This window comes from Terrapene carolina, unplaced genomic scaffold, assembly GCF_002925995.2.
Source record: "Terrapene carolina triunguis isolate 2854851 unplaced genomic scaffold, T_m_triunguis-2.0 Scaffold33723, whole genome shotgun sequence".
Taxonomy (NCBI): domain Eukaryota; kingdom Metazoa; phylum Chordata; order Testudines; family Emydidae; genus Terrapene; species Terrapene triunguis.
In genome coordinates, this window is record NW_020698074.1 from 3,976,407 (window position 1) to 3,989,555 (window position 13,149).

Here is a 13,149-nt window from a genome sequence, read left to right on the forward strand (position 1 = left end):
GGGATTTTCCCCCGGACGGGGATTTGAATCCCAAAAAGCCGGACATGTCCGGGAAAATCCGGACGTATGGTAACCCTAATCTAGTCAAACCCCTGCACTGAGGCAGGACTGAGTAATAACAACTAGACCATCCTTGACAGGTGTTTGTCTAACCTCTTAAAAAACTCCAATGACTGCTATTCCATAACCTCTCTAGGTAATTTGTCCAGTGCTTAACTACCTTTACAGTTAGGAAGTTTTTCCTAATGTCTAACCTAACTCTCCCTTGCTACAATTTAAGCCCATTGCTTCTTTTTCATGCATGTCCTGAGTGGGACGGGGGTGGGTCCAGGCAGTGGGATTGGGGGGAGGGAGGTCGAGGGAGTCGGTGGGTGTGTGGGGATGGACCGGGGAAAGCAGGGTGGAGGAACTGAGGGGGACAGGACTGGGATGGGGGGAGTAGGGTAGGGGCTGAGGGGAACATGAATGGGACAGGGTAGAGAGAGCTGTGTAGAGTGGGGTGGGGGAGACAATGGGGCTGGGCTGGGGAGGGTTGGGGAGAGGGACAGGGTCTGGAGGGGATGAGACAGAGGGGAGCAGTACTGGAATGGTGGGAAGTTGAGGGGGTGGGACAGCAGGGGGAGCGATGGGGGTGGGATGACGGGGGAGGCTGAAGAAGAGATTTGGGGTAGGGCAAGGCTGAGGGCAGTGGGTTGGGGGGAGCAGGGGGACTGTGGGGGAGGCTGTTGGAACGGGGGCAGGGACTGAGGGCAGTGGGTTCGGGGTGGGAGGTACGGGGGAACTGCAGGGGAGGCTGAGGGAACAGGGTCAGGGTGGGGCCTGAGGGCAGTGGGGCTGAGGGGCGCCCCCCCAGAGGGACCTGCCAGGGGGCCAGGTGAGCCCAGCAGTGCTTACCTGGAGCAGCTCCCAGGAAGAATGCAGCAGGCAGGTCCCTCCCAGTCCCTCTGGTCCCTTCCTAGGGTCGGGTCGAGGGGAGGGGGGCAGGGGCGGGGGGTTCTCTGCCCGGCGACAGCTGCCTGCTGCCGGAGTCTACAGGCCCCGCCCCGCTGCAGCACGCAGGGGAGTGAGACCTCCTCGCTGCCTCTCTGTGTGCCGGGGCAGGGGGAGGGCTGCGCTCTGCAGGCTCCTGCCGGCCAGGCGGGGGGCCCCATGGGCTGGCACCGCCGCGCCGGGAGCTCTCAGCTGCGCGCTGCCCCAGGGCGGAAAGGTGAGTGGCGCCGGCGGCGCCGGCTTGCCGCGGTTCCCCCAGCGCGGCTGCCCTGTCCTCGCTTTTGGGTCTTTAAATAGCCGTCCGGGGGGAAATCCCGGACATTTTTAGCTTTTTACAAATTCCCCCCGGACGGCTATTTAAAGACCCAAAAGCCGGACATGTCCGGGGAAACCCGGACGTATGGTAACCCTAGCAGGACCTAAAGTAATTTCTTGCAAATTATTCAGTGCCTAATGATTTATGATGTTTGAATGCTTGAATCTAAGGCCCCAGTTATGAAACCAAGAGTCAAGAACTTGATTCCTTTATGTTCTACCAAAGGGGGGAAAACAAAAAACAAAAAAAAGAGGCATAAACCACTGGCATGGAACTGGTGGGGGACCAGAGAGTAGAATTTGTAGTTTTCAGTTTTATATTATTGAGGGTTATGGAATTTTTCTAATAAGTTTATAAAGAGGTAGCTGAAAGACCTACCTCAAAAACTGACTGCAGATTTGAATATCAAGTGGGACCTTTTTCATTCTATTGTCTTCAGTCTTGTGACACTGCCATCTCCAAAAGAAGTGGAGCATAATGAGTCAAAGCTAGCCATTGCTACTGAGGTAAAAGTGCCAAAGCTCAATCTGACATACAAGCTGTTCACTAAATAGAACGAATTTAAGTGTAACCTTGACAACTAGAAAACATGACAACAAAAACTGAGAATAAATGTAACATTTCATGCTAGTTTGGATAAGAAATAAGGGGCTCAATTCTCAGGTGTCCACTTTCCAGTATCCTAATCCTGCAGTCGCCTTCCCTTCCCCCACGTAAAGCAAATGTAAAAAAGCTACTAAATCAGAATGGTAACATTATGACACCCACTTTCCATGTGACTACACATGGTGTAAGGCAGTAAATAATATTTTTTTGTTATTAAATTAGTCCATAATCATACTTCAGACCTAAAATGTCTGCTATATCAGGTCTCCAATAACCTCTCTCTTCAATGCCCTTTCCTCTTGCATTTCTTATATCTCACACCCCTTACGTCTTGTACAAAACAAAAAACTGGGGCTGGGGGGAGAGCGAAGTAGTCAGCCCAATTTTCCCTCCAAACTAAATAAAACCAGGAAAGTACCACCTGTAGACCAATTAAACTCAATAGGTAAAAGCTTTTCACAAGAGAATACTCACAATCTACACAAACAAATCTCTTTACATCTCTTGAGACTATTAAACAGAAGGTCACTTTCAAGGTTTTACTATTTTCTTTTCAAGCTCTTTAACTGCTATACACCAAAAACAGCTCCCGTCAGCCAGGATAGCAATGTAAAATAAACAGAGCAAACTGAACTATTAAAGAGTAAATTCCATTAAAAATGCAGGCCAATATTTTCAAACATCGGTTTGTAACCTAGGCCCAGATCCTCAAAGGCCCAGATCCTCAAAGGCACCTTAGAGGATCTGGGCCATAAATCCATATTCATACACTTAAATAGAAGTGGCCTGAATTTTAAGATATGTAGAGACCTCACAGATCCTATTAAAGTAAATGAAAGCTACAGGTTTTCAGCATCTCTGGAAATTAGGTCCATTTTATTTAGGTGTCTTAATATGAATTTAGGTCAACCAAATTTGGAAAGTTTAGCTATTATGTCTTCTAGATGGGTCTCCTTCTGTTAATTAGCTCTTTTTAATTTTCTCATCAAATCTTCAGCTTCTTTGTAACAATCTCAGTCTCAGCTTCTCCCAATAGGCCAACCCATCCACACTCTCCTTCAGTTGTGTTCACAATCTCATCCAGAAGGAATCTCACCAGTACAGCAAGGAGTGTAGAATAAGGCTTCCTGAGGCATGTGTGCCAAGCGGGGGCATGGAAAGAACTGCAAAAGTGGGGGAGCCAAGCAACCCAAACTGGACAAATCCGAGTGAGTGGCTGTACGACCTGATGCATGGGGTCACAGCAGGGCTGGATTAATGCAGGGGCTGAAGCCACGAGTGCCGGCTTGCCGATGTGCCCCTGCAGCCCCGAGCGAGGGAGATTCAGGGAATCGCTGCGTGCTGCCCCCACCCCCAGTGCTGGCTCCACAGCTCCCACTGGCTGGGTACCGTGGCCAATGGGAGCTGCGGGGGCGGCGCCTGAGGGCACAGGCAGCATGCACCACGCAGAGCGGCCTGGCCCCTCTGCCTAGGAGCCGGACATGCCAGCCACCTTGGGGAGCAGAGCAGTGCGGAGCCAGGGATCCTGCCTTAGGCCTGCTGCGCTGCCGATCAGGAGCTGCCCGAGGTAAATGCCTCCTGGCCAGAGCCTGCACCGCACACTCCCTCCTGCACCCTAATCCCCTATCCCAGTCCAGAGCCCCCTCCTGCACCCAAACTTGCACCCAGACCCTGCACCCCAAATCTTCTGCTGCACCCCAACCCCCTGTCCCTTCCCTGGCCCCACCACAGAGCCCACCCACCCCCCAGCTGGAGCTGCAGCCCCTCCTGCACCCCAATCCCCTGCCCCAGCCCTGAGCCCACTCCCAACCCCCAGGGGGCTCACAAAATCTAATAGCCCCGGGCCCACAGAAGAGTAAATCTGGCCCTGGGTCACAATGCCACTCAAATTTGGTCTGGCTGCCCCTCCTTCATGCAGGCAGGGAAGGGGCTCTGCCATTACACCACTCAGCTCCGGTCAGAGGCCAAGAAGGGGGGACCTGGGCCACTGAGCACCCTACCCATTGTGCCCCTGCTGAGTTTATGTTCTCAAAAGTGGGAGAGCAGGCCCCCCTGTTTAAATAGTGGGGCAATGGCCCTTTAGCCCCTCTGTTTCTGATGTCTGTGGTACCAAGAGCATTTGGGAAGATGTAATTAACAAGGGGAAATGAATGACCAGAAACGGGGAACAGAGAATGTTCTATCTAGAGTAGGTTGATCCAATTTTTCCCCAATTATTTATTATCTCTCAAAATTTTGACAACATTTTGACTAGGGGTCATTCTATTATTACCGCCTTTTGTAGTAACCGTGAGCCACCTGACCCATACATTTCTGCTGAATAGTTCTATGAAAATAGGACAGCTGCAAGATCCGAGGTTTTTCACTCACAGAACACAGTTTTGCATTTAATCCTAGCTAGCGATCACAAGTGATTAGCAGACAGAACCATCAAACACCAACAGAATAACTGGCATAAGTGAGCATTGTTGCTGGTAATGTCAGCAGAGAGATGAATGAATACATACAAACTGAATTCATCTGGGCGATAGAAGGGAGTCTGTCCAGGTCAAGAATTAGGCACATAGGCTGGGTCGTATGGAAGAAATTTAAACATATGCTTTATCCCATTCTGTTTTTAAGGACTCTTCAGTAATATTAGCTTGGCACCTTTCAGTGCTTTAACATTTTCATTTTTTGTTTTAGTGTGCACAGTATCAGAATAAAAGGACAGCTGCTAGAGAGAAAAAATTATTCAGGGCATCGTTTCTCCTGCAAACAATTTACAGACCTTTGTCAGCAATCACTAAAGTATATTCAGATGGCGGCAAAGTTTTAGGCCTTTGATTTCCCCAGTAAAATGGTTATTTAGTTTACTAGGAAGTCTTGTCTCTTTCTGAGCACCAATAGGAAGCAATCGGTGGAACAGCTGGTGTGGGGAAAGCGAGCCATAATTTAATTATCCCCATTTATAATTTAATTAGTACAATTCTCAAAAAGAAGGGGCCACTGGCATCAGCCAACAGAAACAAGAAAAAACAGCAAAATTGTTTATTAAATCCTCCATTTGATAGCCTCTCTTGCAATTTGCTGCATCTGAAACAGGAATGACAAGCTGATCAAAGATCTACGCCAGGTATTGTTCAACTAGCCACTGCCTCTAGACAAAGAAACATACTGTGAGGTTTCTTTTTTAATCTTTTAAAATAATCATCGATTTAGCTCTAGTTTTTTGGAGGGAAAGCAACCTCAGACAAATGGACCTAAATGATTGGACACATCATAAAACCATGTTGTGTTGGAAACGACAGAAAGGTTATTATAATCAGGTGGGGGAAAGCGGGGATGGGGGAAGAGTAGGAGCAGTAGAATAAAGAAGCACATATTTCAGAAATAAAAAGCCTTTTTTCCGGATGTAACAGCATTTTATATGTACCAAAGGGTAGGTCTGCCTGTGAGTCTCACACATAAAGTGCAGTAGTATGACAAAAATTTTCCCAGTTAGGGTTGCCAACCCTCCAGGATAGTCCTGGAGTCTCCAGGAATTAAAGATTAATCTTTAATTAAAGATTATGTCATGTGATGAAACCTCCTGGAATACATGCACCCAAAACTGGCAACCCTATTCCCAGTTAATCTGGTCATAAAAACAGAAAAACCAGAGTAAAAATAATTGGGGCCTGACACATCTGGGAGACACAGTCAATGATCTTGTTCCCTCACACAGTGAACTCCCAGCTACACCCCAAAAAACTCCAAACCAGTATACCTGGCAGTGACATTTCTATGGGCCCAGTCCTTTTAGAGATGAAGGAACAGGCCCACAAAGGGACTTAGCCACCTAAAGTCCAGATTTAGCACCTAAGTCCAAATTTTAGGCACCACTGTGATTCACCTAATGCTGTTGGAACGTAAACTCACTCAGCGCTTAAATTTCCACTGTAAAAGTTCCCCAGGTGCTTTAGCTTCTGCCTTTAGGCATGCACACTGCCTCAGGCAGGCATCCAGATGCCTAAGGCCCAGCGCAATCCTCAAACCAGGGGAAGATGGTTATTCCCCCTCCAATCTTGCCTGCAGGGCCTGATCTGGTAGGCATGCTGCGTGTGCCTGTGATGTGGTTCAATTTCCCCTCTGCGTGACAAGGAAAAAGGTTTGAACAGAGGGTTCCCACATCTCAGGTGGGGTGCTCTAACCACTGGACTATAGAGGTATTCTTGTTCTGGCCTACTTAGTATTTAATTAAAGTTGAACAGCTTCAACAGGAGAGACAGAGAGCCCCACATCAGAATATCCCATACCCAGTGGTTATGTGTTAAACTGGGGTAAATAAAAGGAGATTCAGAGCCTTAATTTCCATCTCAGATCATTCCTAACTTAGATATGGAGAATGCAATGTTGTAATAGACTGCACCTAGTTTTGAGAATTCTAGGTTTGAGAATATACTAGAAAAAAATATACTTCCTGGGGCAGATCCTCAGCTGGTGTGAATAGACGAAGCTCTATTGACACCAGTGGATGATCTGACTCCTTATGTCTTGTAAACCTCAGTAAAAAAAAATTAACATTTTAAAAAAGCATATAAACATACAAGTAGCAACTGCGTGTACACTGTGCTGTGACTGGATGTTAGGGTGCTATAATCAATGTATGCAGTGTTCTTGTAGCCATTATCAGAGCCAGGATATTAGGAGACAAGGTAGGTAAGTGCAATAAAACATATTACCTCACTGACCTTGTCGCCACTCAGAATTACGCAAACACCCTCTGTCAGGTAGTAACCTTGGTGTAAAGCCTACATTAGTCAGCCACCACATCTACAAGTGTAGGACCTCCTCATTACTTCAGTCTACAAGTTGCATATATAATAACCTATATGGACCAGCATTCAGGACACAGGGCAGGTTACTAGAATAGGAGGGAGAGGGAGGAGTAGCACTTGAAAATATGCAAATGTGCTCCTGCCCTCCAACCAAACAGCCACACAGAAATCCTATTATCTTTCCAATAACAAACATAGCATGTAGCCAGCAGCCACAATGGAGAGGAGAGTAGCAGAAGGGCTTATTAATTCAGAGGATGGATTTCTGACTGACTATTGTATAAAACACATCAGATCTGCTCTGGACTGGACTTCATGTTTAAGTATCTTTAAGGCTGCTTTTATACTCTTGTGAAAACAAAACAAAAAATATTCTACACTGCATCAACTTCATCTCACACTCTGGGGGTATCTGGAATCATCAAATAGTATGACGTACGCTCTTACCGAAAGTGTGGGTGGTGCATGCTATAGTTATGAGTATGTTTTACATTCTGTTACAGTTAGGCCTACGTGTCTGTCACGGAGGTCCCACAGAAGTCATGGATTTTTCGTGACCTCTGTGACTTTTGCAGCGGCTGGTGTGGCTGGCTCAGGGGCTGCCCGAACACTTGGGCAGCCCCTGGGCCAGTAGTAGCAGCAGCCTAGATGTGGGAGGGGGCTCTGGGCTGGGTCAGGGAGTTGAGGTGCGGGGCAGTGCTTATCTGGGGGGGGGGGCGCTCCCCGGAAGCAGCCGGCATAACCCTGCAACTCCTGACCTAGGCAGAGGGGCCAAGGGGCTCTGCATGCTGTCCCTGCTTCCAGGCACCACCTCCGCAGCTCCCATTGGCTGTGGTTCCCGGCCAACGGGAGTTGTGGAACCTGAGCTCGTGGCAGGGGCAGCGCTCAGAGCCTCACTGGCCTTCCCTCCACCTAGGAGCTGCAGGGACACACAGAGCCGGGTAGGGAGCCTGCCAGCCCACCAACCTCACCCCCCGCCCCCCAGTGCTGGTGAGGGTCCCAGGCCACTCCCCCAGCACCCATGGCGCCCCTAGACCATCACCACAGAGCACACGCGGCCCCCCCGGCCCAAGTTTTAGTTAGGGGTATATAGTACAAGTCATGGACAGGTCACGGGCCATGAATTTTTGTTTACTGCCCATTACCTGTCCATGACTTTTACTAAAAATACCCATGACTAAAATGTAGCCTTAGTTATAGTCCCCACCCTTTTCCCTCCCCACACAACTTTACCAAACTAATCCCTTTTGGGGTGGAATTGTCCATTCTTCAGTTCACCCCAAAAATGAATGTATATGGAAACTCTGAGCAAATTAGGTTCAGCTATCTTTGAGCTATACATAGATTTAAAAAACCAAACAAACATACAAGCTCTTCTTATATGTTTTGAAGAGAAATGATGGCCTTAACCCAGAACCTGGCTCAACTAGCCAGGCTGGACAATAGGCAGATACAGGGAGGTGCAGGAGGAAAGAATGGAATGATGTCAGATTGGAGGAAGATCAAGTGGGGTTCCACGGGGATTTGTTCTGGGGCTGGTGTTGTTTAACACCTTTATTGAGCTGGATGTAGGAATAGAGAGCATACTGATCAAATTTGCAGATGACACAAAGTTTGTGGGGGAGGGGAGGGGTTGCCATCATTTTGGAGGATAGAGCTAAAATTCAGAAGGATCTTGATAAATTGAATAACGGGCCAATCTATACACAACAAAATGAAATTCAACAAAGACAAATGTAGTGTGCTATACTTAGGGAAGAAAAACGAAATGTACAAATACAGAATGAGGGAAAAATTGGCTTGACAGCAGCACTGTCAGAAGGATCTGTGGGTTGTGGGGAACTGCAACCTCAACATGAGTCAGCAATTTGAAACTGTTGCAAAAAAAAATTTTTTTTAAATTAAAAAAAAAAAAAAACGCAAATGCAATTTTAGGTTGCATTAACAGAGGCATAGCATGCAAGTCCTAGGAGGTGATAGTACTTGTCTACTAGGCACTGGTTAGGCCTCAGCTGGAGTACTGTGTCAAATTTTGGTCACCAATGTATAGAAAAAAGAACGAGGCGTACTTGTGGCACCTTAGAAACTAACATTTATTTGGCTATAAGCTTTCGTGGGCTAAAACCCACTTCATCGGATGCATGCAGTGGAAAATACAGTAGGAAGATATATATACACACAGAGAGAACATGAAAAAATGGGTGTTGCTATACCAGCTATAATGAGACTAATCAATTAAGGTGGGCTATTGTCAGCAGGAGAAAAAAAAAACTTTTGTAGTGATAATCAGGATGGCCCACTTCCAACAGTTGACAAGACAGCCCCCCCAACCTGAAGCAAATACTCACCAGCAACCACACACCACACAACAGAAACACTAACCCAGGAACCTATCCTTGCAACAAAGCCCGTTGCCAACTCTGTCCACATATCTATTCAAGGGACACCATCATAGGACCTATCCACATCAGCCACACCATCAGAGGCTCATTCACCTGCACATCTACCAATGTGATATATGCCAGCAATGCCCCTCTGCCATGTACATTGGCCAAATCGGACAGTCGCTATGCAAAAGAATAAATGGCCACAAATCAGACATCAAGAATTATAACATTAAAAAACCAGTCGGAGAACACTTCAACCTCCCTGGTCACTTGATTACAAACCTAAAAGTCACAATACTCCAACAAAAAGCTTCAAGAACAGACTCCAATGAGAAACTGCTGAATTGGAATTAATTTGCAAACTGGATACCATTAAATTAGGCCTGAATAAAGACTGGGAGTGGATGGGTCATTACACAAAGTAAAACTATTTCCCCATGCTAATTTTTTCCCCTACTGTTACTCAAACCTTCTTGTCAACTGTTGGAAATGGGCCATGCTGATTATCACTACAAAAGTTTTTTTCTCCTGCTGATAATAGCCCACCTTAATTGATTAGTCTCGTTATAGCTGGTATGGCAACACCCATTTTTTCATGTTCTGTCTATATCTGTATATATCTTCCTACTGTATTTTCCACTGCGTGCATCTGATGAAGTGGGTTTTAGCCCACAAAAGCTTATGGCCAAATAAATTTGTTAGTCTCTAAGGTGCCACAAGTACTCCTCATTCTTTTTGCTGATACAGACTAACACGGCTACCACTCTGAAATGTATAGAAAGGATGTAGAGAAACTGGAAAGGATCCTGAGGCAAGCAACAAAGATGATCAACAGAATGGAATGCAAGCCGTAAGAGCAAAGGCTGAAGGAACTAGGTATGTTTAGTTTGGAAAAAGAGGAGATTAAGCAGGGACATGATAGCAGCCTTCGAATACTTGAAAGCCTGCCATAAAAAAAGATCGAGAAAAGTTGTTCTCTCTTGCCACAGAGGGCAGGACAAGAGATTCAAACTACAGCATAGCAGATTTAGATTAAATCTCAGGAAAAACTTCCTAACTGTAAGAACTGCAGGACAATGGAAAAGAATGTCTAGGAAAGTTTTCAAAAGGAGGCTGAATAGTCGTCTGTCTTGGGTGATTTAGACACAACAAATCCTGCATCTTGGCAGAGAGTCAGACTAGCAGTCCCGTCTAACTTTATGTTTCTATTATTCTAATCCTCAACCACCAAGGCTGCACAGCAACTCTGCCAAGGATACTTCAGTCCAGTGGCTGGAGTTTACTTCCACAGGTCTTTACATAGAGAGGAGGATCGGGATCATACAGATGCAGGTCTCAACATTGTCCCAGTCTATCCATGCCCTAAGTTTGAACTGCACACTGAGTAGCATATGATTCTTTGCATCCAGGTCCCCGTAGATCAGTGGGAACCATATCAATTCTCTGCCAAAGGATCCACCACAGTAGGGAGAAGGAGGCTAGAATTGTCCCTTTATTGCACAGATAACTCAACTGTGGCTGAAGGTGGAAACAAACAGTTTGTTTTGGGTATTTCATTGAGATCTAAGGAATAAGCCAAATTTGAAGACAGGTGGTTCAACAATTTTGAAGTTATGAACAAGTGGGGAATGCCATGTATATGGAGGAGAATTTCACTATGTAAAAAGCTAAAAAGTGATTTAAAATATTGCAGTTGCTGATCCACTTAAGGTTTCAGGCATTCTGAATCTAGAAACAATCCAAACTTTGAGAAAACCTTGTGTCCAAGTTGATAGAGGAAATTGATATGATTTTTGTATTTAAGAGGTGGTCTTGTGTTTTATACAGGAAAAAGTTTTAGACAGCCAAAATTTTTACATTACTCTGATTCTAGTAAGACCATGAACACTTCAGTTAAGAATGTCTTCATTCAAGATGTTAAAGAGACAAGGTGGTGAGGTAATATCTTTTATTGGACAAACTTCTGTTGGTAACAGAGACAAGAAGCATGTCTGAAGTAGAGCTCTGTATAAGCTCAAAAGCTTGTTTCTTTCACCAGCTGAAGTTGGTCCAGTAAAAGAAATTACTTCACCCACTTTGTCTCTATCATCCTGGGACCAACATGGCTACAACAACACTTCCTTCAAGATGCATCAGGGCGCAACTTTACATACAGGACACAGACAGTAGACACTATGTTAGGCTACTGTGCAATAGAGACTCTATATTTAACATAATAATGTAGCAGTTTAGGCACTGAAAAGTATAGTTGTCCAAATTCTCTGCGGCACCAACTTTCCACTCAGTACAGCAGAAAGCAGGGTTCATCAGAGGGCTGTCTCTCTCCAGCTCTAGTACAGCCTCCAGGCTGCTTAACCTGTGCCATCTGGCAACACCACAGTCCCCAGTGGACCATCTATCAAATGGGAAGAGCCAGAACCTGGAGTATTCCAGCCACACCTGTTTCCTGCCCTGACACACTCTGTGCATGAAGGTCTGTGAGAATAGTGTAGGAGCCAGTGGAACTTGCTTTTATGCCCCCTGGGGACTCCCCCATGATGGGAGAATCCCTAGCAGGGGAGATAGGGCCAGATTCCATCCCTTTTGGGCCAGCAGATCAGGAGGATATAGAGTAAGGTAGAAAACCTAATCTAATATGTTGGCAAATTTCAGACCTTGCTGTTGTGTTGATATTTTCATAGTTTTATCTTCTGTTTTGAAACAGTAAATTACTGTATGCTAGAAAATAATGATTTCAGTCATCTAGTGCAGTGTTTCTCAGCCTTTCTGATACCAGGGACTGGCTTGCTGCCCTCCTAAACTGTGTCAGGGAGATCTCAGGGAGCGGCACAGGTCCACAGACCGGTCGTTGAGAAACACTAGTGGACTAAATACTTGATGTTATTTTAAAAAATGGGGGGAAGTTGTTTATGTTTTTTACAAAAGGTAGTGCATGTGGGATAGAAATTTTCATTCCATCTGTGCCTCCTGTTATATTGTTACATGGATCATCTTGAATTTTTGGCTACTACAAACTCGCTTTCACTGCAGGCTGTGGGCGAGCGAGGTGTGAAAGCATGGGGTGTGCCTATCATTTCACAGTTCTACCCTGTTGCTACAAAACTTGTGAGGTCCAGATTTACTTAGATTTTGCTGGTAGCCTTGTAGAAAGTTTAGTCATATTTCTTTCTTTCACACAGGAAGCTAACACTTTAGTGTAACTTCTCTCCAGATAGATTTATCTCTGTATATTTGTTAAGATACCCAAGGAAAGTTAAATACAAAGCAAATTCCTAAATGATATATTACAAAACTAATCATGCTACATCCTTTTGCCTGAACACAGCTTCTCATATATATATATATATATATATATATAAAATAACTAGTAGAAGGGAGGAAATGGCTAGCAGCAGCTTTTATAGCCATGGAGCCATCCGTTCTGTAACTATCTATCATTCTGTTTCCTAGTGCATTACAAATAATCATATATTTATGCAAGTTGCTTAATGTGTTCTTTATTTCCAGGAATCCAAACATAAACTAACACATTTGAATTAAAGAATGTCAGCCTCTTTTTTGAAATCCAGAAATGTAAATTTCACATTGGTTTGCTTAGTTCATATCCACTCCTTGAAATGTAAATGATAGAACAGAAGCAGATGTTATGAACAAAAATGCAAATGTCAGATGAGTGATGTTTCACATTAGGTTGCATACAAGAACAGTAGATACTGATATAAAGAAACAAGGTTAGTCTTGTCATTTTGTCAACGATGAGAGGATGAGAGTTCACAGTACAGTTACTGATGTATATACTCATGTATACCCTGTGATTTTAATGTGGAGGACCTGGATGGGGATGGTCTACCACAGACATGCGTCATCCACCCCAAGACTCATGGTAATCTACATAATAGGTAACACAACCCCATGCTGTATCACCTTGAGTTGACTCCCTTCTGTAAGTAAGAACCCCCTACCTCCACCCTTATGGACAGCCACAATCTCAAAAGTCCTTTATAATGCAGCTCCATTGGTTGGGAAGAAAGTTCTACAGGCAGGTTATTCC